Here is a 23,736-nt window from a genome sequence, read left to right as displayed (position 1 = left end):
CACATGACGGCCCTGTAGATACACAAGTAGCTCCTTAGCTGCCTGCTCTACTGCTGTCAACTCTTTTAGGTTAGATGACATTTCTATCTGATGATGCTCCCATAGGCCCTGGACTAGGATCTCCCCCATATGAGCCCCCCAACCGGTAGGGCTAGCATCCGTGGTGACTATGCGGGATATGTCATACTCCCAGGGGACCCCTTTGGATAAATTATCCTTGTTTAGCCACCTCTCTAGGGACTCCCTTGTGTTTCGGGACAAGGTTAGCTGGCCCTCTAAGTAACCCTCAAGGATTCTTTGATGCCTTAAGACCTCGCCCTGCAGTTTTCTTGTATGAAACTGTGCCCACTGGACTGCCGGGATACCGGACGAGAGGGAACCCAGAAGGGACATGGCTTTCCTGAGGGACATGGGGTTATTGCAAGCGTTCAGGACCTGATAGTGTAGGCGAACAAGCTTCTCCGGGGGCGGACGGCATTCCTGTTTCTCAGAATCTAGGATCAGGCCCAAGAATTGTTGGACTCTCACCGGCTGTAACCGAGACTTTTTAATGTTAAGAAGCCATCCTAACCCCTCTAGGGCAGACATTGCCCTTTGTAGCTGTTCCAAACAATGTTTTGCTGTTTTCCCTACGATCAGGAAGTCATCTAAGTAGGGGATCACAAGAATGTCTGATTCACGTAGATGGGCCATAACTTCCGCTACTACTTTGGTAAACACACGGGGAGCGACTGCCACCCCAAAGGGGAGGGCCGCATATTGGAAATGTTAGACTGACCCATCCAGCTGAACCGCCACTCTGAGAAACCGCTGAAGAGCTGCATGAATGGGAATATGGTAGTAAGCGTCCCTTAAATCTAACACCACCATAAAACAGTTTTGAAACAGCAATTTTATTGTTGATTTAATTGTCTCCATCTTAAACGGGCGTATGGCCAGGAATTCGTTGAGGGATTTAAGATATATTATAGTCCTAAAGGACCTGTCTGGTTTACGGATCAGGAACAGGGGGGAGTAAAACCCTTTCCCTGTTTCTCCCTCTGGGACCACCGTTAGGACCCTCTTGCAGCAGAGATCATGCACCTCGGCCTCCAGGGCAGCTTGTTCTGGTGTGGAAGACCTGAGCGGGGTGACCTTAAATCGATCTTGGGGAACCCGGGCGAATTCTAGGCGTAGACCCGCAGCTATCACCCCCAGTATCCATTTGCTATTGGAAATCATGGATCTGGCTGGGTAGAAGGCAGCTAGTCTCCCCCCTACCGGAGCAACTAGTCATTGGGGCGGTTTTTTAGTGTCACGTGCTGGACCTTCTTGACGCCCCCCTCCTCCGAACATGAAACCTGTACCTCTCCTTCTTTTGTCATCCCATCTGCCCTGATCTCTGGACGGCCTTCTACGGAAATAGCCTTTCCTGGTAAAGGGGCGTCTGTAAGAAGGATTCGGTAGACTGGGGAACTTCTTTTTATCATCCCCGGCTTTCTCTAAGAGTTCATCCAAGACTGGGCCAAACAGATATTCACCCTCACATGGAATGGAGCAGAGTCATGATCTGGCCTGGATATCTCCCGGCCAGCATTTTAACCAAAGGGCCCTTCGAGCTGCGTTAGATGAACTCGCAGTTCTAGCTGCCATCCTCGCAGAGTCCGCTGAAGCATTAGCCAAAAAAGCTGCCGCACTTTGGATGATTGGCAGCGTTTTCCGGATAGATCCTCTTGAGACTCCGTCCTTTAGTTGGGAATCCAATTGGTCTAGCCAGACCATCATGGATCTGGCCGTGCATGTGGCAGCTATCGCTGGTCTTAGAGCACCTGCTGACATCTCCCATGTTCCCTTCAAAAAAGAATCCGCTTTCTTATCTAGCGGGTCTTTTAAGGAGGCCATGTCGTCGAAGGGTATGGAGGATTTTTTGGAGGCTTTGGCTACTGCCGCATCCAGCTTATGGGCCTTATCCCATCTGTTTACCACTGGGACGTCAAACGGGTACCTCCGCTTGAAGGCAGGAGGTAAGGAGCCCCTTTTTTCAGGCCTCTTCCATTCCCTATCTATTAGGCTCTGGACCTTGTCATTTAATGGAAAGGCCTTCCGCTTCCTGGGATCTAGACCTCCGAACATCACGTCCTGAGCTGAAAGTTCCGGTTTTGTCTCTGCTACCCCCATGGTGGACCTTATTGCTTTAACTAGCTTATCCATCTGGTCTAAGGGGAAGCAGAATCGACTCGAGTCTTCCTCCGAAGAAGACGAAGTGGAGGCCGGGGAATCTGAAGAGTCATCGATCTTTAGGGTGGTCGAGGACTCCGAACCTGAGAAACTAAATTCTCTTCCCCTAGAAGAATCCTTTCTAGATAGGGCCTTTATCTCTGTCCTGATTATGTCCCTCAGGCTTGTGGTGAAGTCCGGCGTTTCTTCCGCTGCCTGTATGGACGGGGGAGAGTGTAAGGGCCTGTCAATCTACCCCTGGGCCAACGTCCCCTTCCACCCCTACCGTTTGTCTCACGCATGGCTGACACAACTTTTTAGGGTGGCCGTCCGGCAAGGGGCAACTACAGAGAGCACATTCCCTGTGCTTCTGTTTTCCCGTAGCTTTCTTCCCCTGTGAAAGAAACATAAGGGAATACTGCATCAGGGTACATTCACGGAGATCTCTTACCCATGCAGATGAGGCAGGTACCGGATCACGGAGGGAGGCAGGAGGGTCCTTTAGCCTGGAGGAACTTCTGTGGCTTTGTTCGCCCGTCCGTTTCTTCTTCTGCTGGCCACTCGCATGCGGTTTCACTGTGGCCTGTTTCTGTGGGTGCTCCTGCACCTCGTCCAGCTGCTCTATGGGGGCTTCTGTCGTATCCATCGCTGGGCCTTCAGAAGCACCCCAGCAGCGTCACCTCCTGCCTTTTAAGGCCTCCTTGTCCGGGTCAGCAGGGTTCTGGCGCGGCACCTCCCACCCGGGACCCCCCCGCGACCTCCCCCCGCATGCTCCAGCCATCCCCCCCGCCACCCAGTACCGTCGCGCACACACGGCGCACACAGGAAGCCGTCCGGCACCCGACTTCCGGTTTCGGTGTCCCTGGCCCCGCCCCATCCGCCGCATCACTTCCGCCGCCCGTCTGAGGCCTGCGGGGAGCGTGCAGAGGGAGCCGGCACGGCGCCACCGGCTCAGGCAAGGCCACAGCCCCCACGCGCACTAGCCTGCGCCCGCCGACCGGAAAGGAAGAGAGACCGGACCACGGGGAGAGCGCACCAGGAGGGGCCCGGGACATACATACCTCCTGGTGCTGGCATTATGGAGGCAGCTGTCCACCAGACCCTTGCTCCACCTGCTCTTACCACCGTCGTGGCGACCTACCCGGCCCCACCCTGGCGCTTCCAGGGACCCGAACATGACCGAGGTAGGAGACCCCCTCACTACCTGGGTCAGTCAGCCGGCCTGGGAATCCCTTGGTGACTCCATGATGGACGATCTGAAGGAAGTCCCGTCCTCTAGGAACAGGAAACCAACTGATGCGTGAGAGAGGTGCCGCCCTTTTGTATCTGTAGGTTTCCTGTTCCTGAAGGGCAGATCCCCTCTCTCAGGTGGTGCTGTCATGGACGACCGATAAAAAGTATTTTTTACTGTGTATGACAGCAGCCAAACATAAAAAAGATATAAATCTGGTATCGCTGTAATTGCACCAACCCCAAGAATAAAGTTGTCTAATCACTTATACAATGCGAAGAACGGCGTAAAAATAAATAAAACCAATTCTTCACCTGCTGTTGATTTGTTCATTCTTCCTCCCAAAGACCGCAGTAAGGCTGGGTTCACATTTACAGTTGTGTCCACAGCATTTCTGACGCGTACATCCGCATGCGTTGTGTTTTCCTATCTTTAACATGGTGGACTCAGGTACATGCATTTGTATGCGTTCGACCGCGCTTGCTTACACATGCATCGTTTCGGGCTGTGCGGTGGGGTGTGGCTCATGCAAAATGTTGCCGCCTCCAAATGCATGCGGACACTTGTGGAAGGAATGCGTCTAAACAACGCATTACCGTTTATGGGAATGCATGCGTACGCAAGCACATGTGTACGCTTTGCATTTGCATACGCAAGAATTTACATAAGACAAGCCCATTGGGTGTGGCTTGTGTCCATTCAAAAATTCGCCGGGAAAATAGCACTTGCCAATCGTCCGCAACCGCAAAGGCATGCATGCGTTTGCAGTTGCAGATGACACGCTGCGGACTCAACTGCAAATGTGAACCATACCTAAGTGTTGGGTCACATTTATCCTGCACTCTCTGCTGAGTACTTACATCGGGGTTTCTGTGTAAATCCCTGAAATACGTGATTCAGACGGAACCCCTGACGGATGATTGCTTATAATGAGGCAGATGGAGGCACTGTGGACACTGTCTGACCTGTAATCCGGTGATGTCAATCTTTTTAGGCATGCATAAAAGCGCCATCAGCCACACAGTTTTGCACACTTCTGAAAAGGACACCACTGAACAGAGGCCAGATGGAGTCCAGAGTAACTCTGCTGCCTAATTATAGTGAATGGATCCCTTGGAGGTTTCATCTGAACCACATCATTTGGTGATTTCGAATGAAACCCAGATATAAGTGCTCAGCGTAGAGCGCAGTATAAATGTGATCCCAAATATTGTGTAAAATGTTCCTAACAGAAGCTTCAAATCAATTCACAAAAAAAGCTCCCACTCAGGTCTGCTATCTGTCAATGGAAATTTAGGGGACTTCCACGTTACTGGTAGCACAAAGGCTCCAGAAAAGATAAATGGCTCCGCGCCCTCCAAAACAAATTCAGCATATTCAGTGCTCCCAAATTCAAATGTCCCCTCGCTCTGAGCCCTAGTATGCCTAAACCACATTTGCGTCCACATGCTTGGCATTTCAGTAGCTATGAGGCCCTCCTTAATTATGGGTGCATGTGTAGGGAGATGGGCCAGGTTAGTGGTACCCCTTTCGTATCGGGGCTGGAACTATTGGGGTTGTCACCATTGTTGTCGGGGGGAGGACCTGGACAGATCTTTGCACTTGACTACAGGGGGCAGGTTGGTGATAAAAGGGACAGAGCATGCCAATATGGGGGCTTTGGCAGGGAGACAGCGTGCGCAGCAGGAGAAGGTTGACTCACTCTCCACAGCGCTACTCCAGGAAACCAGGCCGCTTTGACAACATGAATAAGAGTCAGTGATAAGCGGTCATAAAGGAGCGCTTAGGAAGCAACCCAGGGGCAGACAAGGATGTCAGGTCTCCACCACAGCTCCAGCCGAAAACCTCCAATGGAAGATAGGAGCAATGAGAAAATGGAAACCGGTCTTAGGAGCGCAGGAAAGAGACTCAGACAAGAGATGGGTTTAAACCACAACGCGTTTCGACGGAGGATCCTCCGTTGAAACGCGTTGTGGTTTAAACCCATCTCTTGTCTGAGTCTCTTTCCTGCGCTCCTAAGACCTGTTTACATTTTCTCATTTCTTTGACAACGTGGGCTTTCTCACCTATGACACTGGGGAGACATCCCGTACTGTTGTGAGCTCATCTGTTCATTCACCTTTTGTGTCCGAGGATCTCCCTCTTCTGGTGAAGGAAAGTAGTGAGGCTGATTTGGATGAAAGAAACCAAACACCAGATCAGGTGGATTGTGACTGGGTAACAGGAACTTCAGACTGGATATAAGGCAGCCGACACCCTTCTGAGTGGCTGGTGATTTATCTGATGGATTCTTGGAGACCAGTCTGATTCCTGCTCTGCTATTGAACTTATTAGTTTTGGTTTTGTTTACCTTGTTTTGGAGTTCAGCCATCCCCAGCTGGGGGTGTGCTGGATTCTTATTCCTTGATCAGTGTTCTCTTTTGCTCTGCTTTCAGAATATTCTGAGTGCTGATATAGGGTTTGAAGTCTAGTGACTTCAGGGTCCTTTTTGCTTATCAGTTCTGTTGGTAATATTTTTAGCAGGGTTTTCTCGGATTGCAGACAGCAGCTTTTCTGTCCTGTCCTTTTTAGTTAGCTTGGGCCCCATCAATTGCTCATCCTATCTTTCTATCTGTGTTAGTGTTTTCATCTTGCTTCACCGTCATTATATGTTGGGGGCTGCCTTTTGCTTTGGGGTCTGCTCTGGGGCAGTCAGTTTTTCCCTTTTCTCTCTTTAGGCTTATTTAGATCTCCGGCTGTGACGAGGTGTCTAGGATCACCGTAGGAACACTCCACGGCTACTGCTAGTTGTGTGATAGGATTAGGGGTTTGCAATCCGCTAGTTTCCAACCTCTCTGATTTTCTGGGCTGAGCTTGCATTTTTGTTTTTTCCTCCTCGGTGACTCAATCATAACACCGTACCATGCTGCCTGACGACAGTGGGCATGGTAGGCCTGACCAGGATAAACACTCAGGGACTGCCAGGATATCCCCGGTCCCCACCGCTGATCTCCATCCTTTTGCACCAGCGCCACAGACGTCTCCTCCTCGAACACTTGGGGTCACTTGAGGGAGGATTGTGCTCTTCTAGCACTTAGTGGCTCTATATATGGAGTCTGCAAGCTTTTCTAGGAAAATCTGCGCTCTAGGAGGCAAATTGCGTTCCATCCCACCTGCTTGGGGGGCACACACTCCTAGCAGGTCTCCAGGCACTGTGCTTAAAGAGTGCGCACACTTCCTCTTTCTTAATGGGGCCGCACGCGTTCCTCTAAAGTGTCCACAGCAAATAGCTGGAGGTCTCTTACTATTAAACCGCCTCCTCCAACATGGAGGTGCCTGTGCAATGTAGTGAGTTTGTTCCTAACACGCTTGTCGGTTCTCAGGTCCCTGCACCCGTCAGTGCTCACCTGTCAGGACTCTGGATTCCCTGTTCATCTTTGATGCTTTATAGCCCTTTTTCAAGCTGGCATCTTCTGCCTCGCTCCTGATCATGTGCTCCGCCTCCCCTGTCTTTATAACCCTAGTTTGCCTTCCAGTCCATGCTTGTCTATTGTGCTTGAATCCATGGCTCTGTGCTGCAGGAGACTGCTCCTCTCCAGAGGATCCGGTTCAGCCCTTACAGCAACCTTTACAGCTCTCAGTGTTGCACCTGCAACAAGCTGTGTGTGTGTTTCTCTGCATCTGCTTCAGCCTGCCTGCTTAGGACATGTAAGCTCGGCCTGCTTCAGCTAATTTTGTTCTTGTGCAGTGCCAGTATTTTTGACTGTTCTGTACTTCCTAAGAGGCTCACAGCTCTCAGTTTTCTGTGTCTTCTGATCAGCATTTCCTAATGTGTGCCTCTCCCAAGAGTCTTACTTGCAGCAGTACTGCAAATGAACTAATTCTAATATCTCTGTTTGCTGTTTCTTCTTGAACTATTGTTCATTTGCTACACCTACTGTACGTCTAGTTGTGTAACACAGACTTGTTAATTGTACTCTTGTTCAGTGGACTCATTTGTCTCAAGCTAAGAGGTTCCTGAGTGTTCCACTATAATTGTTACATCACCTCAATGGCAGCCGAGCCAGCTGCCTCCGCCAGTACTCATCTCTCTCTGTCAGACTGTCCTGTCTGCACTTGTACCCAAAGTCAGTCCTGGAGTACCACCTGGATCACCTCCCTTGTCTCTCCATGGACTGAGGTGTCGGTAGCTGATGCCTGTCTGTGGACAGATTGGGTGAGACTCCTAGTCACGCCCCTTCAGTTCGTCCTTGAGCTTTGGCACAGTGGTTCCACCACCCAGCCTGTTACAATGCTGTTTTGGAATGGAGCAAAATTCTCAAAGACACCTCCAAAATCTTGTTAACCACCTCACATCCTATAATGTAATAGATATGTCATAGTTTGTGTCTCTTCCTTTGATGGAAACTCCGACGCTGAGCCCACATCGATCCAACCGTGGTCGTCAACATGTTAAATGCTGCTGTCAATCACTGACAGTGGCATGTAACTTGAGCGCTCCTGAAGCACGTCATAAGACCCGCCCATCAGCGCCCCTGTCAATACATATAATTCATAGGAGATGATTTCTGCTAGCACTGCTCTTTGTAGCACAAGCAATCAGAAGATCACAGCTTCAAGTCTCCTAAGGAGACTATAGAAGCAAGTAAAAAATTACAAAAAAGTTTTAAAAAATGTAAAAATATATAAAAGTTCAAATCATCCCCCTTTTGCCCCATTCAAAATAAACAATAAAAACACATATATGGCATCGCTGAGTTTAGAAATTTCCAATCTATAAAAATATAAAAACAATTAATCCAATCGATAAACGGCGCAAAGAGAAAAAAAAATCTAAACTTCAGAATTACGTTTTTGGTGGTTACGCAACATAGCAATAAAATGCAGGCGATCAAAACATCCTGTCTACCCCAAAATGGTGTCAATAAAATCCTCACGTCAGCGCACAAAAATTACCCTGTATAGTTGTGTATAAGCCAACCCAAGTATAAGCCGAGGCCCCTAAATTTGCCACAAAGAACTGGGAAAACCTATTGACTCGAGTATAAGCCTAGGGTGGAAAATGCAGCAGCTACTGGTAAATTTCAAAAATAAAAGTAGATACCAATAAAAGCAAAATGAATTGAGACATCAGTAGGCTAAATGATTTTGAATATCCATATTGAATCAGGAGCCCCATATAATGCTCCATACAGTTCATAATGGGCCCCATAAGATGCTCCATACAAAAAACATGCCCCATATAAAGCTGGACAAATGTTAATATTGGCCCCATAAGATGCTCCATAGAATAATATGCCCCATATGCTGCTCCATAAAGGTTTAAGGCCCCATAAGATGTTCCATAGATATATATGCCCCACATGCTGCTACTGATGCGATTAAAAAAAATGACATACTCACCTCTTGTCACTGGGGGCCAGGTGCCAGTGTCCTGAGCAGGCGGGGACACCGGCACACTATGGAAGCCAGGTGCCGGTGTCACCGCTGGCTCAGGGCCCCGGCACCTGCAATATTCACCTGTCCCCGTTCCACCACCGTGCGTCGCTCTGTCTTCCGGGTCTCTGCAGTGACTGTTCAGGCAGAGGGTGCGCACTAACCACATCATCGCACCCTCTGACCTGAACGTCACAGCCAGAGAACACAGAAGACAGAGCGGCTCGTGACAGTGGATATCGCATGGCTCCCTCCCATCCTCCCCGTCATATTCACCCCCTCCTGGCGTGGTCTCTGCAGTCCCTGCTTCTCCAATGGTCTACAGCAGCTCCTTCCAGTGTTCAGCGGTCACCTGGTACCACTCATTAATGAATATGCACATATTCATTACTTTAATGAGCGGTACCACGTGACGGCTGAACACAGGAAGATCTGCAGCGCCGGAGACCATCTGAGAAGCAGGGACTGCAGAGACTGCACCAGGAGGGGGTGAGTTTGATCTGGTAGCCGTGCTCTCCCTCCCCGTCGACCCCCCTGGGACAATGACTCGAGTTTAAGCAAAGAGGGGCACTTTCAGCCTAAAAAAATGGGCTGAAAATCTCAGCTTATGCTCGAGTATATACGGTAAGCCCTTACCCAGCTGCAGATCCAAAAATTAGTGCAATTTTCCTCTCTCTCTATATATACTACTCAAAAAAATAAAGGGAACACATCCTAGATATCACTGAATGACAAATTCCAGTTGCAAATCTTTATTCATTACACATGTAATGCATTGAGAGCAATAAAACATAAAAATGATTATTATAAATTAAAATTAATATTCCATGAAGTGTGATTTGCCCGACTGCGGGCAAAACCAAAAAGCATGCACCTGTGAACTATGTCCTGGAAGTATTTCGCTGCCATTTCTGTGTTCCGGGACATAGTTCACCAGCGCATGCGCACTAATGCTTTTCGGCTTTGCCCGCAGTTGGGCAAAGCATACTGCGCACGCGCGATTGGAGATTGCAATGCGCACGCGCATAATATGGATGACATCTACGGATATTACCTGAAATATTGTGTACAAAGGACAAGGAGGGGTGGAGGGAAGGAGCCAAAACACCGCCCATTGGACCGGACACAACTCATTTACATACAGTGCCAAATTGAGGTGACAGATTCCCTTTAAGTGTTCCCTTTATTTTTTTGAGCAATATATATTTTATTTTTTTGCAAACCATGCATTTTTTTCACCACTTAAAAGACAGAACCTATACATATTTGGTATCTGGAATCTCATGATGACTTGAAGAATCATAATGGCAGGTTAGTGTTAGCATTTAGTGAACATAGTAAATAAAATACATAAATAAAATAATTGTGGAATTTCACTTCTTTTGCAATTTCACCGCGCTTGGAATTTTTTTTCCTGTTTTCCAGTTCATTATATGTTGTCGTTCAAAAGTACAACTCGTCCAGGAAGAAAAAAGCCCATATTGATGGAAAAATAAAAAAGTTATGGCTCTGAGCAGAAGGGGAGCAAAAAACGAAAACGCAAAAATGGAAAATCGCAAGGTCATGAAAAGGTAAAATGCCTTCTCAGAAGAATGGAAGCTGTTATAGCTGCAAAGAGGGGACTAATTCCATATTTATCACTATGATTTAGAATAGGGTGTCATAAAAGGTCCTGTAGGTTTCCAATATGTGTTTCCATGTAGTGTATCTTAGCCAAATCACTTAATTATGAAGCAATTTATTAGTCATTTCCTACTCTGATTATCAGTAATTTCCCATACTCTAGTTATACTGAGGTCACTAGTTTAGGAATGAAAGAAATAAACAATAATGTGTCAGACTGGTTACTCCTATTAGAGGTGATTCATCTGCTTCTGGAAGTATTTATGACTGAGCTTCCCAGTCCATGAATTCCCAGAACAGACTGGCATGTCCGTATTATTATAGGTGGGTTTTGGTACATATTTATCCTTACTCTGTCTGGCATCAGTCATACAGTTCACTGTCTTCATTGTATCCGGACTAATTCTTCCAATTAAGCTAAAATGTAGTGTCTTGAAAAACTTTCCCCTTGAACTGATATTGACTTAAACTCAATCCAGTCTTATAGTAAAAAGTCAGACTATAAGATTCCTGTAATTGGTGTCTAAGGCTGAGTTCACACGTGGCGTTTTTTTCGCGTTTCCGCGGCGGTTTTAACCGCGCGATTTTGCCGCGAAAACGCGAAAAATAAGCATCCCATGCATTCCTATGGGATTCCGCAATGCTGTGCTAATGCTGCGGTTTTTACCGAGGCGGAATCGCTTCGCGGTAAAAACCGCAGCATGCACATTAATTTGCGGAATCGCGGCGATCCCGCACCCATAGGAATGCATTGTTCCGCTTACTTCCCGCATGTGGCTGTGCACACCATGCGGAAAGTAAGCAGAACAATTGCGGATGGTACCCATGGTCCGGAGGAGAGAAGACTGTCCTCCGGGCTTTGGGTACCATATCCCTGTAAAAAATAGAATTTAAAATAAAAAATATTGTTATTCTCACCCTCCGACGTCCCGCGCAGCCTTCCCGCTTCTCTTCACGCTCTCGTTCCCAGTAGTCCTTTGCGAAAATGCTCGCGATGACGTCCCTTCTCGCGGGATCGCGAAGTCTCGCGGTCATTCGCGCGACGTCATCGCGAATTACCGCGAGACGTCGCGATCCCGCGAGAACTGACGTCATCGCGGGCATTTTCGCAAAGGATTACTGGGAACGGATGCGCAGGACGTCGGAGGGTGAGAATAACACCGTTTTTTATTTTTTTTTTACATTCTATCTTTTACTACTGATGCTGCATAGGCGGCCTCAGTAGTAAAAAGTTGGTCACACTTGTCAAACACTATGTTTGACGAGTGTGACCAACCTGTCAATCAGTTCTCCAAGCGATGCTACAGATCACTTGGAGAACGCTAGCATTTTGCAAGCTAATTACGCTTGCAAAATGCTAGTTTTTCCGCGGGAAAATAGCGGGAATTTAAAATGCGATTTTCCCGCGGACTGGAATTCCGGAATTCTCGCGGTAATTTCCGCGAGAGTTCCGGTACGTGTGCACTTAGCCTTACTGTGTGAAATGCTTTGATAACAAGAAAGGTGACAACATGTAACGTGACCCAAAAATGTCAAACCAATTGCCTGGAGAGTTGCAACATTTTTTTTCCATGTTAAATAAAAGGTGTACGGCTTGTTTTTCTAGTGGCAAATAGATGTTTTCAATGCTAAGCAAAAAGAGATTTGACAAGATCTTTTGATAAATCTTGAGTTTAAGTGAAGTGTTCCTTCCCGCCCACTTGCGATGAAATCGGACAAATTCAATCCGATAAAAAAATCAGATTGAATTCGGACCAATGTTAATCTATGATTGTGTGCTCATCTGCGTTTTTTTTCGAGCTCGGATTGGATCACGATCGGGCTGGAAAAAAAATCACAGCATGCTGCGATTGTCATCAGAAAACAGATCGCATCCCGCAATAGAAGTCAATGGGTGCGATGAAAAATCGCACTGCATGCGCACCATGTGCATGCTGTGCGATTTTTATGCACCGGTGTCCTTTGAAAAGCCGGCAATTCATATGCGGCTACTGTAAAAACACACTGACAGGTTAGCATAGAAAAGATAGACACAAAGAATAGGTGTGTATATATAACATGTATATATATGTCAGTGACATACATATATATATATATATATCTTTATATTGCATAGAGCTATAGATAGAAGATTAGCCATTAATTCATTTGTCGGCTTCTGTCTGTAAAATCAATGCAGGTGCCGACTGTCACGTGGACCCGTCCTGTATGACGCGACCAGCAGGCCGGTAACTAGAACAACAGGACGCGGCATGTGATACTGTCCTGTGTGACACGGCTCGCAGGCCGGTAACTAAAACAACAAGACAAAGGGAAGGGAAACAGTTACAACGGTGGGCCCTGCGAAAGGGAAAGGGGATGTGGAGACCTCCTGCACTCCCCTGAGCCAGTGTCCCTAACGCTCCTAACGTTCCCTATGCCGGTTCCGCACCGGGCGCCGATCAGGAACCTGTCATGCTAGCACACCCTACACCTATCCCTTGCTAGGGAGCTGGGTGGTGCAGGCACTGGCCCCACCGCTGTACTAATACACACTAAGGAAAAACACAAACAGGGAAGCACCACTTAGCTTTACTCTGTTGCACTTGCTCCTAGCAACAGAGTCCACCACCAGCATGCAGCTCTCCTCCTGAATCGCTGCCACCAAACTCTGTCAGAGCTACAAGGAAATCCCCTATGACTCCTTTCACACCAGGGCTAAGACAGTGCTGCAAGGAACACTCTCCAGCTCCTTCCTCCACCAAGGATGGTTGAAATGAACACTATCACCAACAGTGATTGCAACACCTGTGACTCTTTTATAGCAGAGCCATCAACCACACCTGCATAATAATCATGTGCACTTAACTAAAGAAACTAGCGTGCAATGACGCTCGCCACCACCGGGGGCAAACTTAGAACAAGCGACACCACAGTGCAATAATCCTAATGGCCACCTGGGGCAAAAACCAACCTTAAGCACAGCTTAGAAAAAAAAAAAGGTTACCTGTGCTTTTTATATGTCCTGATCCAGCATGGATCATGACACCAACAGGATAGGAGACATGGTTTACATACAGTAAACACATGCATAATAGTTTGAGATATAGATGTCAGAGAGCAATATAATTAGTACAGTGTGTGTGCAAATTATGGCACATGTGTGTATTTAATAAAATAATCTTTTCGGAGGGAAAATGGCGTGGCCTCCAGCGCAATTTTCTGCACCAGAGAGGGAAAGCCAATGAATGGGGGGCAGATATTCATAGCCTAGGAAGGGACCATGGGTATTCCCCCCCCCCAGCTACAAACATCTGTCCCCAGCCACCCCAGAAATGGCGCATCTCTAAGATGCGCCAATTCTGGCACTTAGCCTTTCTCTTCCCACTGCCCTGTAGCAGGTGGCATATGAGGTAATAGTTGGGGGTTGATGCCACCTTTCTATTGTAAGGTGACATCAAGCCCGGCTTAGTAATGGAGAGGTGACAATAAGTCACCTCTCCATTACTAATCCTATAGTAGTGAAAGGGTTAAATAAAGACACACAGCCAGAATAAAGTATTTTAATGAAATAAAACAATAAACACAGTTTGCCATCTTTATTGTTCTGCTAATCCAAGCGATGCCCTCGTTCTCCTGTAAGAAATAAAAAACAAGGAAACAAACAATATACCATACCTGTCCAGCATTCAGTCCCACGTCATAATCCATGTCTGGGCCATATACAGTTTACAACCAGTAGTTGTGCTAAAAGCGACTGTCCTGACTGTAAACTACTGCTGAATTAATGAGAAGATGGCACGCTTGCTTCAGAGACAAGCGCTGATGTCACTGAGTCTGCCCTCCCTGCCGGCCTGACCCACTCTAAACTCAGGAGCGTGGGCGAATGAACTGGCATTTTCCCACGCTTGAGTTCAGCACGCGTCAGACTGTGAGGCAGCACAGCATCAGTGACGTCATCTATTCTATGTGTATATATGTATTCTATCTATTCTATTATAACCTATTCTATACTGTATACGGCAGATCATTTCATCTATCTATCTAAAATATACGAGGGGCGATCCAAAAGTAATGATAATCAATAAACACAATGAATATAGTAAAAAAAAAAAATTATTTTTCTACATAGTCTCCTAACAAGTCTATACATTTAGTCCATCTCTTTTCTAAACTTAGAATTCCCTTCGAAAAAAGTTCTTGATCATGACCCTCAAAAAACTCCCCAACAGCGGTTATCACGTCGCTATTGTTGTCAAATTTCTTGCCCCGGAGGTGTTCCTTGAGCCGAGGAAAGAGAAAGAAGTCACTGGGGGCTAGATCTGGCGAATAGGGGGGGTGTTCCACCAGTTCAAAGCCCGCTTCTTGAATGGTAGCCATGGCAACTACTGCTTTGTGAGCCGGTGCGTTATCTTGGTGAAACAGCACTCCAGCACGCAGTTTGCCGCACCTTTTCTCCTTGACAGCCTCCCGCAATCTTCTTATTTGTTCTGCGTAGTAGGAGCCCGTAATAGTGGCTCCCTTCTCCAAATAGTCCACCAAAATAATTCCTTCAGCGTCCCAAAAAACGGACGCCATAACCTTCCCTGCTGAGCTTGACACTTTGAATTTCTTCGGCATCGGTTCGTCGGCTCGTTTCCATGTCATCGATTGTTGTTTAGTTTCGGGATCAAAGTGGTGGATCCAGGTCTCATCCATGGTCAAAAAACGTGACAAAAAATTCTCCTTGTCTGCTTGGAACTTTTCGAGATTTGCTATTGAAATGTCAATTCGTTTCTTCTTTTGCTTGTCGGTTAACATTTTTGACACCCAACGCGCGGAGACCTTTCTCATATGCAATTCTTTTGCAAGGATTCTTTGAATACTGCCATATGAGATCCCTGTGATCTCAGCTACATGCCTGATAGTCACCCTTTGATCTGCCAACACAACTTCTTCAACTTTTTTCATGTTTTCTTCATTGAGGGACGTGGATGGGCGTCCTTCGCGATGTTCATCTTCCGTCGATGCTCTTCCCAGCTTAAATTCCTTGGCCCAGCGTGCAACTGTGGAATATGGAGGAGAAGAGTCCCCCAATGTTTCCACCAAGTCGCTGTTTATGTCTTTGGTAGACATTTTTTTCAAGCAGAGGTATTTGATGACAGCCCTGAGCTCGTTTTTTTTCCATTTTGATGTTCACTCCTTGGCAGTTCATATTCAAATGAATGTAGCTCCCGGGAATCGTGGCCTATTTAAGTGATTTTTTTTTCCTGGACTAGTGGGTACCTAAGAGAGAAGAAAACATTTTATTTTAATTTCTGTGTGCAATAGAAATAACCGATTATCATTACTTTTGGATCGCCCCTCGTATGTGTGTGTACATATATATATATATATATATATATATACACACACACACATATACACAGTGTATATATATATGTTTTGAAGAATATTTCGTATTAAAACGATGTGTAAATGACAGAGAAGTGCTCTATGTAAAAGCTCATGTTAAAATCGCACTGCATTGTGATGTTAATCGGATACTAGGAGTGAAAAATCTGTTTGTACTCGCATAAAAAAACGCATGACGCTTGCATTACACTTGTCCGACTATCCTGCATCAAAATCGGACCGATTTTTTAATCGCTGGTGTGTCTCCAGCCTTAAAGTACATATATTATAATAAAATCTACTAAATAGCAATGAGACAGAAGCTGCTCTAGACGTTAAGGGAAACACACATCTTCAGAAAAAGAATTAATGAGGTTTACAGATATTGGAGAGTGCTATGTGAGGAACTCCATACATTTTGAATCAAAAACTTCTAGTCAATTAGTGAGGACTTATGTTTATTGGAATAGACAGTTAGAATTTACACGCACCAACTTCTTTTCACATCTACTGTATGTTTCCATTCATTATCTGCATTGCCTTTTCATCCTTTATATTATTATTCACAATCAGGATGCTTTCTCTGCCAGGTTTCATCCATGCTGCAGAACACTGTCCCTGCCCTCTGACCCTTTGAACATGGATATTATTATGATGCCAATTAAAACCATTTTTTGAAATCCATAAGATTTTCATTTTTCATTTGATGGAACTGTGTGAGGACTTGTTTTTTGAGGAGCAAGCTTGCAATTTTATTTATATTATTTTGTGATACATATCTCATTTTAACCACTTTTTACTACATTTTTTGCAATATAATGGTAACCACCAGGACCAGTTTTAGACAAAGTGGGGTCCTGGGCAACAGTTTAAAATGGGGCCACAAATGCTAACATATTGCAACATCACAAAGAAAAATTTCTGTTGTATTTACATGCGCTAAGTTCAGGCCGTTAAACGAGTGTGATCGACAATACTGAAGTCGTTCGACACTTGTTCGTGAGTTTCTTTACACCGGCTGAGGAAGAATGATGGGGACAGATAGTCCTCGATACTGTATAATACAGGTCCAGTTTAGTACATATACAGGGTGGGCCATTTATAAAGTTGTATCCAAAATGGCCGACTTCAAAATGGCCACCATGGTTACCACCCATCTTGAAGTTTTCCCCCTCCCATATACTAATGTGCCACAAACAGGAAGTTGATATCATCAACCATTCCTATTTTATTTAGGTGTATCCATATACATGGCCCACCCAGGTGCATCCATATAAATGGCTCACCCTGTAGTATAAAACACTCCCCATGGTCCTTGATAGAGTACAATGCAGCCCCCTCATAGAGTATACTGCAGACCCCCCTCATAGTATAATGCAGCCCCCTTCAGAGTACACTGCAGCCCCCAATGTAGGGAGCTACATTATATTCTATGGGGGCTGCATTATACTCTATGAGGGGGCTGCGCTATACCCTATGAGGGGGCGATATTTTATTCTATGGTGGGGGGCTGCATTATACTCTGAGGGTCTACATTATATTATATGGGGGTTGCATGATTCTATATGAGGAGGGTTACATCTTACCCTATGAGGGGGCTGTAATATATTTTATAGGGGCTGCTTTACACTATATTAGGGGGGCTGCATTATATTCTATGGGGAGGGCTACATTATACCTTATGAGGGAACTGCATTATACCCTATGAAGGGGCTGCATTATAGTCTATGAGGGGGTGCATTATATCCTATGAGGTCTCTCCATTATACTCTGAGGGGGCTACATTATATTCTATCAGGAGGGCTACATTATATTATATGAGGGGGGCTACCCCAACCCCTGCTATATAATTAAAATGTGTACTACCTTATATTATAACCTGATATTAGTGCGTTTTACCACACAATTGGTGGTCTTGTATTTATTTCTATGTAGCTACATAGTGGTCACCAATAGTGTTGAGCATTCCGATACTGCAAGTATCGGGTATCGGCCGATACTTGCTGTATCGGAATTCCGATACCGACATCCGATATTTTTTCAATATCGGGCATCGGAATCGGAAGTTCAAAGTTGATTGACAGCCGAAATGACGTCATCATGATGCGCGGTGTGTGCGCATCATGATGCGCCGTCATTTCGGGCCTTCCGGGGGTCTCTGCCGGCCTGCCGGGGGGCTGTGTGGACTGCCCGGGGTCTGTACCGGCCTGCCGGGGGGCTGTGCCGGCCTGCCGGTGGTCTGTGCACCCTGTGGGGGTCTGTACCGGCCTGCCGGGGGGCTGTGCCAGCCTGCCAGGGGGCTGTGCTGATGTCCGGGGGTCTGTACCGGCCTGCCGGGGGGCTGTGCCGGCCTGCCGGGGGGCTGTGCTGATGTCCGGGGGTCTGTGCAGGCATCGTCCGATGGGACTACAAGTCCCATCGGGCGATGCCTGCTACCATGACAGTGATTGACACATTAGCCAATGATGGGACAGTAGTAGTCCCATCATCCGGCTAATGTGTTAAATGTTTAAAAAAAAATATATATATATACTACATACATGCTACATACATACTACATGCATGCTACATACATACTACATGCTACATACATACCACATATATACTACATGCATGCTACATACATACTACATGCTGCATACATACTACATATATACTACATGCATGCTACATACATACTACATGCTGCATACATACTACATATATACTACATGCATGCTACATACATACTACATGCTACATACATACTACATATATACTACATGCATGCTACATACATACTACATGCTACATACATACTACATATATACTACATGCATGCTACATACATACTACATGCTACATACATACTACATATATACTACATGCATGCTACATACATACTACATGCTACATACATACTACATACATACTACATACATACTACATGCATGCTACATACATACTACATGCTACATGCATGCTACATACATACTACATACATACTACATGCATGCTACATGCTACATACATACTACATATATACTACATGCATGCTACATACATACTACATGCTACATACATACTACATATATACTACATGCATGCTACATACATACTACATGCTACATACATACTACATATATACTACATGCATGCTACATACATACTACATGCTACATACATACTACATACATACTACATACATACTACATGCTACATACATACTACATATATACTACATGCATGCTACATACATACTACATGCTACATACATACTACATATATACTACATACATACTACATGCATGCTACATACATACTACATGCTACATGCATGCTACATACATACTACATACATACTACATGCATGCTACATACATACTACATGCTACATACATACCACATATATACTACATGCATGCTACATACATACTACATGCTACATACATACTACATATATACTACATGCATGCTACATACATACTACATATATACTACATGCATGCTACATACATACTACATGCTACATACATACTACATATATACTACATGCATGCTACATACATACTACATGCTACATACATACTACATGCTACATACATACTACATATATACTACATGCATGCTACATACATACTGCATGCTACATACATACTACATACATACTACATACATACTACATGCATGCTACATACATACTACATGCTACATGCATGCTACATACATACTACATACATACTACATACATACTACATGCATGCTACATGCTACATACATACTACATATATAAAAAAAAAAAGTCCCTAGTCTAACTTTATGGTAAAAGCTGTGTGGGAATTTCCCACACAGCTTTTACCATAAAGTGAGACTAGGGATTTTTTTTTTTTAAGTGGCGGAGGAATACAGTGCGGAAGGATACCTACCTTCCGTCATTGGATTCCTGCAGCCCGTAGAGAGCGGCAGCATCAGCTGATGCTGCAGTTCTCTACCCAAGATCGTCGTGGGACACACTCGTGGACTGCTTCGGATCATGGGTGAGTATTTTTGTGGTTTGTTATGTTAATATTTATTCCGTAGACGACAATGGCTTCGGGGAACAATGTGACAAGTATTGGTAAGTATGTTACTCTATGTTATATGTACTGTATGTCTATGTATGTATTGTATGAATGTATTGTATGCAGCATGCATGTAGTATGTATGTAGCATGTATGTAGTATGTATGTAGTATATATGTGGTATGTATGTAGCATGTAGTATGTATGTAGCATGCATGTAGTATGTATGTAGTATGTATGTAGCATGTAGTATGTATGTAGCATGCATGTAGTATGTAGCATGCATGTAGTATGTATGTAGCATGCATGCAGTATGTATGTAGCATGCATGTAGTATATATGTAGTATGTATGTAGTATGTATGTAGCATGTAGTATGTATGTAGTATGTATGTAGCATGTAGCATGTATGTAGCATGCATGTAGTATATATGTAGTATGTATGTAGCATGTATGTAGCATGCATGTAGTATATATGTAGTATATATGTACTATGTATGTAGCATGTAGTATGTATGTAGCATGCATGTAGTATGTATGTATGTAGTATATATTTTTTTTTTTTTACATTTAACACATTAGCCGGATGATGGGACTACTACTGTCCCATCATTGGCTAATGTGTCAATCACTGTCATGGTAGCAGGCATCGCCCGATGGGACTTGTAGTCCCATCGGACGATGCCTGCACAGACCCCCGGACATCAGCACAGCCCCCCGGCAGGCCGGCACAGCCCCCCGGCAGGCCGGTACAGACCCCCACAGGGTGCACAGACCCCCGGACATCAGCACAGCCCCCCGGCAGGCCGGCACAGACCCCCGGCAGGCCGGCAGAGACCCCCGGAAGGCCCGTACAGACCCCCGAGAGGCTGTACAAGGGCAGGAAAGGGTTTTTCCAATTCCGATACCGGAAGTCTCATAGACTTGAATGGGACTTCCGGTATCGGCATCGGCGATACCGATACTTTTTTTAAAGATCGGCCGATCCATTCCGATCCGATATTTTGAAGTATCGGACGGTATCGCTCAACTCTAGTCACCAAGAAAGATTTTCTCTGCTAGGCCCAAGGTGCTCCAGTCTGACGCTGCTTCTAACTATTCCTCAGGAGACTTTCCAATTTCAGGGGGTTAAGAATAGAGATGAGCAAATATTTCAATGTTCGGTTCAGATTACGTTTGCCGAATTGGCAATATTTGCCGAACATTACCAAATGCCATTCACCTCAATGAGAGGCAAAAACAAATGCATGCACAACACCTTATAACAGCCCCAAATGCTGCCAAAACACATGGAATGAGGGACAGAAAGTGGCCTCAATTCCCACAGTACAGATTTTAGCGTGGCACTGCAGCAATCAGTCAGGCATGTGGTATCGGAGTCTGGGACAGCATTTACAGCTTTCAACTGAACATCACAGTAAGACGAGGTGGGTGAGAGATCAGTGTAGGGCCCCTTTGTTGGGAGCTCTGATACCACATGCAACACCTCTACCTGCTTTCATGCTGAGCCACACTCAGGTGGCACAAATATTAGTTTTGTAGACTACCATTGTCAGAAAAATTTAAGGATAGTAACATGGGTTGAGTCCAAGGAAGTGGAGGCCTGATGGTCTCGGAGGCCTACTGCTACAAGCAACACGCATGAAGGAGACCCAACCAGGAGTCTACACATTTACAAAAATTAGTGGCAAACACCAACAAAGTGTCATCAATTGCAATAAAGTAGAATTAATATAGTGGGGACTGACACCTCTTCCACTACAGCCAACCCAGCAGATGGAGATTGTATCGTGCAAGTTGGTGGAATCATTGTTCCGTATCCCTCTGAAAGCCTGGAAGGGGCATAACTAGGTGGCTTAACAAATCCCTACTCGGACAAGTGGCAGCAGGCGAAAACTGCAACCCAAGGAGGTAGAAAGAGGTAGCACCAGGTGTTACTCTATGGCTGTCCCTAGAATGTGGCAGCTGACCCCCTATAGCAGGTAAGCTGCTACGGCCCAAAGGAGGGATGAAAAATGCAGGCAAGCACTGTATGGACTCTGGAACCATAGGTGCAGATGGGACCGGCTGAGGAACAGAAAAGCTCTGGCAGATGCAGGCTGGACCAGGTGTTAGACAGATGGGCGCTGGCAGGTGCGATCTGGACTGGCTGATGGAAAGAAGAGCGCAGACAGGTATGGGCAGACGGGCACGGACAGGTAAGAGTAGACTGGTACAGAGTAGAGAAGCAGACAGGCGGACCTGGGGAAACTGACAACTAGCAAGCATACAAGGCAAACTAACAAAGTAGCTCAGGCACCTCCATATTGGAGGAGAAGCCTAAAATAAAATGTGTCGCCCAGCTTAGGTTTAGAATACCTTAGGTTGATGCGGGTGGTCCCTTGAAGATGGAGGGAGCACGCGAGTGCGCCCTCTAAGCATAGTTCCCGGTCCTACAACTGAACTTTGGTGGACACCGACACAGGGGCGAAATGAGGAGGTGGTGTGTGAGTAGGAGACACTAAATGTCCTGTCTGTTAGGTACAAGGAGATCCAACAAAGGGCCAAGTGTGTAAGGTCAACAGACCGGAAAGTCTGTAGTAAGAGGGAATGGTCCACTGTGTCAATGATAGATGCTAGGTCCAGGAGAAGGAGGAGGACAAACTCGCTTTGCTTTCATTTAACAGTTAGTAGGTCGTTGGTGACTTTAGTCAGGACAGTTTCAGTGGAATTGTGCGGTCTGAAGTTAGATTGTAAGCAATCAAAGAGGGAGCAAGAGGAGAAGTGGGAGGATAGTTCAAAATGGACATGTTGTTCCAGTAGTTTTGTGGCATAGGGGATAAATGATATGGGGTGATAGGTAGACACAGAGGATGGGTCAAGGGTGGGCTTTTTGAGAATGATGTGATCGAGGTATGTTTCAATCAGGATGGAAGACACCAGTTGTTAGTGACAGGTTGAAGAGGTGGGTTATGCTTGTGATGAAGACTGTGGTAAAGTTTGGAATGAGGTGGGATGTTATTGTGTCAAGTTCACAGGTGGTAAGGCAAAGTATTCAGCTAAGTTGATGGGAGAGGGAGGGGGAACTGGGGGATGCAGGAAAGAATTAAGAGTACTGAATAGTTGTCTAGGGTTATGAGACAGGTATGATTTGAAGGATGAGAAGTTCGTTTGTTTGCTGCAGTCAGAATTTGCACAGCATTTTTACAACTTCTGTTACTGGACGGTCAACTCTGCTACCTTTCTTTGGCAGCCGTACCATGGTACTCTTTGTAGATGATGAGGGCCAGAAAGAACATGTGCTCCAGTAGATGGCAAGTGCTGCATCAAGTGGCCTCTGCTCCTCCTCCTCCTCCACCTTAACATCACACACAGTACAGTCCTTAGTGGTGGCACCCCAATTAACCTTTTTTTCCCCCACATCACAACTCTACTAGCGTCCAGCTGACTGTTGGGAACCACAGTTGTCTGCAGATCTCTTCACACATTGTATGCCTTAGGCATAGGAAGTGTACTTTAAAGATTCACAGAGTCAAGAGGAGGAATCAACTGCACTGATGGCCAAATTTTTTCTCACTTTGATCCATGGCCGGACAAAGTTTTGTCTGAGCATAAACCAAACTCTCAACAGACGTTAACCCCGTTGGGTGAAGGTGATCCATTTGTGACGAGGCTCAGATATTTGAGGCACCCGCAAACTGTACTGTGCTGTCTAGGCAGGAAGAGGAGGAGGGTGACTCTCAGGGTGAGGAGTAGGAGAACAGAGAGGATGACGATGAGGTAGTAGATCAAACACCAAGTAAACCCAGAGGTAGGCAGCTGAGTAGCTCAGCAGAGGAGGAGGAAGACGAGGAGGTTATGTAGACAAAGAGTTATGCCACCACGACAACCAATGTATCCT

This window comes from Dendrobates tinctorius, unplaced genomic scaffold, assembly GCF_039654945.1.
Source record: "Dendrobates tinctorius isolate UK_male_01 unplaced genomic scaffold, ASM3965494v1 ptg000046l, whole genome shotgun sequence".
In the NCBI taxonomy this organism is placed as follows: domain Eukaryota; kingdom Metazoa; phylum Chordata; class Amphibia; order Anura; family Dendrobatidae; genus Dendrobates; species Dendrobates tinctorius.
This window is presented reverse-complemented; position numbering follows the sequence as displayed.